Below are 6000 nucleotides of genomic sequence, written 5' to 3'. Positions count from 1 at the left end.
TCTGGGCGAGCATCGACGCCCACTCCCTCATAGTACCTTATCTTTTATATTTATAAATTTAAATTATCTCTTTTTAAACTTTTAGCTCTCTAAAAATTATAAATGTTCATTCTCCAAATGATTATCTCTAAAACTTTTCTCATTAAAATTTATAATGAATCTCTCTAAAATTTATGGATATTTTAAGAGTATTTAAGACAAATATAAATTCTATTAAAATTTAATATGTTTATTAAAATTACTTAAGGTATTTTCTTTTATCATAGAAAAATATATTTCACTTCTTATAATTCATTTTTAAATTTCATTGAATTTTTATAATGTGAATTAAAAATAACTTATTCTATGCAAATTCAAATTAATTCTTTAAAATTACAAAATTCATTAGAACCAAATTTACTCTAAGGATATCAAATTCACTATAGCAACAAAATTTAAGAACTGAGCTAAACAATTTATAAAAAAATATGGTTCATTAATTTATTACTATAATTATATAGAAAAATAAAAAAATCTTCCATAGGTCTCTCAACTGTACATGGAGAGGTCAGGAGTTCGATTTTGCCTCTCTTTACAGGCCGTGATTTACTTGTTTAATATTTAGAAAACGCATACTAACTCCCGCTAACCTCCACTAACAACTAAATTAAAATAGATCTATCTTATATTAAAAAAAATAGATATGTCTTCAATATCATATAATCCAATAATATTATTTGGTGTGTTGGTTCTCATAAAAGGCTCCATATTGAAGTGGGACCGATCAATAATTTTATACGCGTGTTAGTGCACGTGTGGTGTACCACCCCTTCATTTCTAAATTTTCTAAAAGCTTATATCACTCCTTTAATTTAGCAGAAAAAACTAAAAATTAAATCGGCGATTACAAAGAGATAAACTTGCAGTTTGTCAAAGTTTTATCACTTTGTTCTATTTATTAAAAAAAATATTACTATTGAATAAATTTTTCAAAAATAGGATAAAACAAAAATAAACTACACCATTTACTATTTTTTCAAATTTATTTATAAAAGAGCTATAAATTTTAAAAGTTACACACTACTTTAAAATTTAAAAGTTTAACATTATCTTAATTTAATTTACAAATATCTATATTTAAAAAAATACCAGAAAAAAATAGCATGTTTCTCACTGGAGAATTTACAAATGGTGATGGTCAATGGAGGTCACCACTGATCAACAACTCGGTCAACATGTGCTATATTCACTATTTACCGGTGGACTGTTGATATTTGAATTGAATCCATTAAGTCATTAAATTTTATAATAGTATAATTTGCATTTATACATATTAAAAATATAATATTAAAAACCAAATTAAACTCTGATCTTTTTAATAAGTCCTGATGGTTTTAACTACGTTGGATAATTTTTTTTATTTAAACCTGCAATCCTAAAACGATTAGAGTGAATCGGACCGGGAGTCCAATAAAAATATGATACTTAAATTAGTGATCGGGTATTTAGAAGACGATGAATAAGTATGAGTAAAATTATGGTTATTGTACACATTAGTTTATTTATAGGTGTTTTTCATTTAGTATTCCTATTGTAGCATGATTCTAGTATTATTTGATATACATCTTGAAATGAAGGGTTAATGTCAAAAACAATCACGAATTTTACACGTTTTCTTCATTTTAATCACACAATTTAAATTTTATCATTTTCATGCACGAACTATCATTTTTTTTCCAAATTCATGCACGGTGCTGAAGTTGCACTCATTAATTGGTATAAAATGACCTCCACCTCAGTGAATTACACCAATAGAGCCGTGACACCTCAGCACCGTGCATGAATTTGAGAAAAAGTGGTAGTTCGTGCATAAAAATGTGAAAATTTAAACTGCGTGATTAAAATGAGAAAACATGTAAATTTGGTTAATATTTATGACATTAATCCTTAAATGAATTCATATTTTAATGGGATATGAATTATTATAACCGAATAATCATTCAGGTGTGACTTAGCTTTCCTTGTCAATTGGTTGTACCGACCTACTGAGATTGATGTTCGTGGCCTTAAATCTGCCAACGTGGATAAAATTCATGATTTGATAGTTGTTTGTCGTGCTAATTTGGAAAATATCTCTACTATTATTTTCCGTTATTTGAATTGTGTGTATTCTAACATTTCCCTTCTTTCTCCTGACTTTGATGAAACTCTTTCTAAGAATTCTGATTCTCAATTTTGCTCCTCCTCTCCTTCTTATTCTTTTGTTGATTCATTTTTAAGGTATTCTTTCATTTGAGATCTCACTTGAGTGTATGAACTTTCCTCTTTGTGATTTTGTTTGCTATGTTGTGCTTTTTTAGAGATGAATATCTTAAGTGGATTACAATATAATTTGAAGGACATTGACGAACATGTTTGTTGGTGTGATTTTATTGATCCTTTACCGTAAATATACGGTATCGCAACTTGTCACGACCCATTTTCATGAATCGCGACCGGCGCTAGGGTATGGGTATGGTTGTACCAAAACCCGTAGCAAGCCTTGCGGATAACCAACAAATACATAAGCCTGCAAGAAACCAATGCTCGGGGGCAACCGAGACTTCAGCCTAAATCTAGCAGTTATAATATTCCACAATTAATATAACATGCTTAGTCAATTCCGAGACTAATATAGATTTATCATAAATCAATGTAAATATTATAATCATGCCAAAGAAATATAACCAGTTGAACCAATCCGACAAAATATACAGTAATAATAAAGACGTCTAGTTACTACTGCGGTCTAAGAATAAAACAGTTTTACAGTTTATCAAAATAAATGGAACCTCCGAAGAAAAGTAAATGCGGAGATCACCAGACTCTCTCAGATCATAACCCTGGGAAAATTGGGAAAACAACGGGGTCAGATATACTGAGATGAGTTTATACCACTATCTACATTTATTAAGTGGAAAACCTTTTAAAACCGTTTAAAACATTTAATAACGATATTACGAATAATAGTTGGAACCCTAATCCACAATTCTAAATAATAAACATAATCCAACAGGTCTGGTCCCGAGAGCTGAGCTACACCGAGTTACCACTGACCACACTTATACCAGAGTCCCGAGAGCTGAACTACACCGAGTTACTCTACTTGGTCCCGAGAGCTATGCTCACACCGAGTTACCACATTACCATAATTACCTTTCCCAGATCATTACCGGTGCGCACGCAGTCCTAATGATGCCCATTAGGTAGCATGTTCCAACTAGAAGCCATAATATAAAAACAGTTCGAAATATACGCACAGTATATATATTTAATATTAAAATAACAATTTACTTAATAAAGCGGTAAATAGTAAGTACAAACTCACTGCTTGCAAATCCACGTGAAAACTTGACAAGCAACTAAACCTGATCCGACTCTGAAGCACGAGCAGTCGACGGGTCTAAGAAAATATATATAATAATTAATATCATCTCCTAACTCTAAAGAGTACTAGACACCACATACGACTAGCACATATATCAATCAAGCCAACATATAAACCATCATAACGCCATTATACATATATAGTCAAAATGCCAAAGCATAAACCAACGTGGAATAATCATACTTACTCGGACTGTCACCAGAGTCATACAATCAGTTAAGTCAAATTGAGTTTCCACTTTGAAAACATGATCCGAAAATCCATTTCAGATAACTTAGTTGAATCCATAAACCAAGTTTAAAACCAACATGGTGAGTCAGCCAAGTTACAACAATTGCAAGGCATCTTCTCACAAATCGGGCGACCCAAGTCTAACCCGAACCAAAATCCAACCAGAGTAAAACCAGAGTTTAATATTTAGGTCATCTTTTGATAAACTATGAAATCCATTTTGAAAACAAGGAACTCAATAAGAACTCAATAACCAAAATATCATAACGCTCATAAGGTTCTCGACAAAAGTCCTCAATGGGCAAACATGTTCAAACGGCCAACATAAAATATACAATCACCTTAGCATGCCCTCTAACATTAAACATGCCCAATCAAGATTTACAATAATTTATACATCATACTAACATGTTAACAACAATCCAATATTAATCAATAATGTTAAACAACCCAACTAACTTATTTAAACAATCAAAACATTACATGACAACAAATTCAACATTTAGCCAAAATCGGCAAAACAGGCCAACCTCAAAACAACCATGCCATGACACTTTAATGAATCCAATTCATCTCAAAAGCTTAAACCAATTACATTTTCAGTTTCAAAACCTCTAACCAAAACATATCAATTGATCATGATTATCAAGCCAAATAACAAACAATTTGATATGCTCAAACCAAACTAATCCAACTCTGTCAATTTGATTTTTAATCACCAAACACAGGTTAATTCAATTATTTACAGCCCTATAACAAAATCAAACTAAAACAATTTATAGCAATCTAATTCTTTAAACAACAACATCATGGCAATGAAATTATGGACAGCCCTAACATTCCCCTTTTAAGAAATCCATACAACGCATGAACGAACCGAATTCTAGAGAGCATAAACGACTACAATAAATGCCCAACAAGTATTGCCAATGAATTTGATACAATAATAAGAAAACCAAATCAAAACAGCCCATATAATTACATGCCACAAAACTAACATTTAAAATTGAAATCTAACAACCATCACACCAACGATTCGAATTAAAAGGGTAAAGGAAGGATTAATTACCTTAGCAATCCAAAAGAGCAAGGAAAACTCAGAAAAATAGTGGAATAATGGCTACAACAATGAAAAACCGAAGGACCAATGAATACCCAAACAATTCGATTACGTAAACTATGAATTGAATGATGGAAAGGATGTTAGAACACTTACCAAGTGTCTTGAGGCACCAAAATGTGATTGGGAATTGTCTATAAATGTTTAGAAATCAGTTTAGGGTTTGTGGGAACGAGTGGGGGCTGATTTGGTCGAGAAACGAAGTTTTTATAAGCAAACTCGTAATGAACCGGTTCTACGGCCGGTTCTGTCCAGCAGAACCGGTTATTGCACCGGTTGACTCACTGCCAATGCAGAAATCAGAGTGGACCGGACCTACGACCGGTTCAACCCAGCAGGTCCGGTTATAGGTCCGGTTGACCCGAAAAGAGGTCAAAACGACGATCCGAACGGTCGAATGAAAGATAATCCTCTTAGGTACAACATATCCAAAGGGCAGCCCGATCCGACGGTTAAATTAGGAGATATGGACGTTTTACTAGAGCATAGCAGATTTGGAAAACATGCAAACATTGTTTCGATAACAATCCGGAAATAAATCAATTCAACATCAAATACTTAAAGGTTCAAGGGGTACACATAAGTCATTCAACATGACACAACCAAGGTACCACATATGCTAATTCGCACATAAATCAATCCGAAAACAAGCCGGAAGCACAACGAGCACAAGTCGAAGTTAAAACACAACCAAAGTCCATCACAAACCAAACTTTAAACGGACAACCAACCACCAAAACAAGTTATAAAAAAATACGGGTTATTACATTCTCCCCAACTTAAAAACAAAATCGTCCTCGATTTTAACACAAAAACAACCGACGTAAAACATAACATAAAACTACATAGCAAGCCATACAAAACGTACATGACCAACGTAAGATCACATAATCATGATACCCAAAGGAATTAAGGAAAGCATAATAACAAATTTGCATAACAAACTTTATCTCTCAAGAACATTCCTCCACCAAGTAACCAATTGAAACTGTAATCGTAGGAATTCTGTTATTCATCAACCGACGCACTTGCGTAACCACAAACTTAACAGGTTGCTCCTCGAATGATAACTCAAAACCACCACTCATATAAATCAACAACTCAAATGGTCACAACACACATATGCACAAATTTCTATTCTATCAACTCAGTGCTTCAACAATCACTCGATCAACACAATGTGAATAATAAACAATTATTCAACTGAGAGTCACAATTACTCTATACCAAAGTGGCTTCCAGA

This window comes from Mercurialis annua, linkage group LG7, assembly GCF_937616625.2.
Source record: "Mercurialis annua linkage group LG7, ddMerAnnu1.2, whole genome shotgun sequence".
Classification (NCBI taxonomy): domain Eukaryota; kingdom Viridiplantae; phylum Streptophyta; class Magnoliopsida; order Malpighiales; family Euphorbiaceae; genus Mercurialis; species Mercurialis annua.
This window is presented reverse-complemented; position numbering follows the sequence as displayed.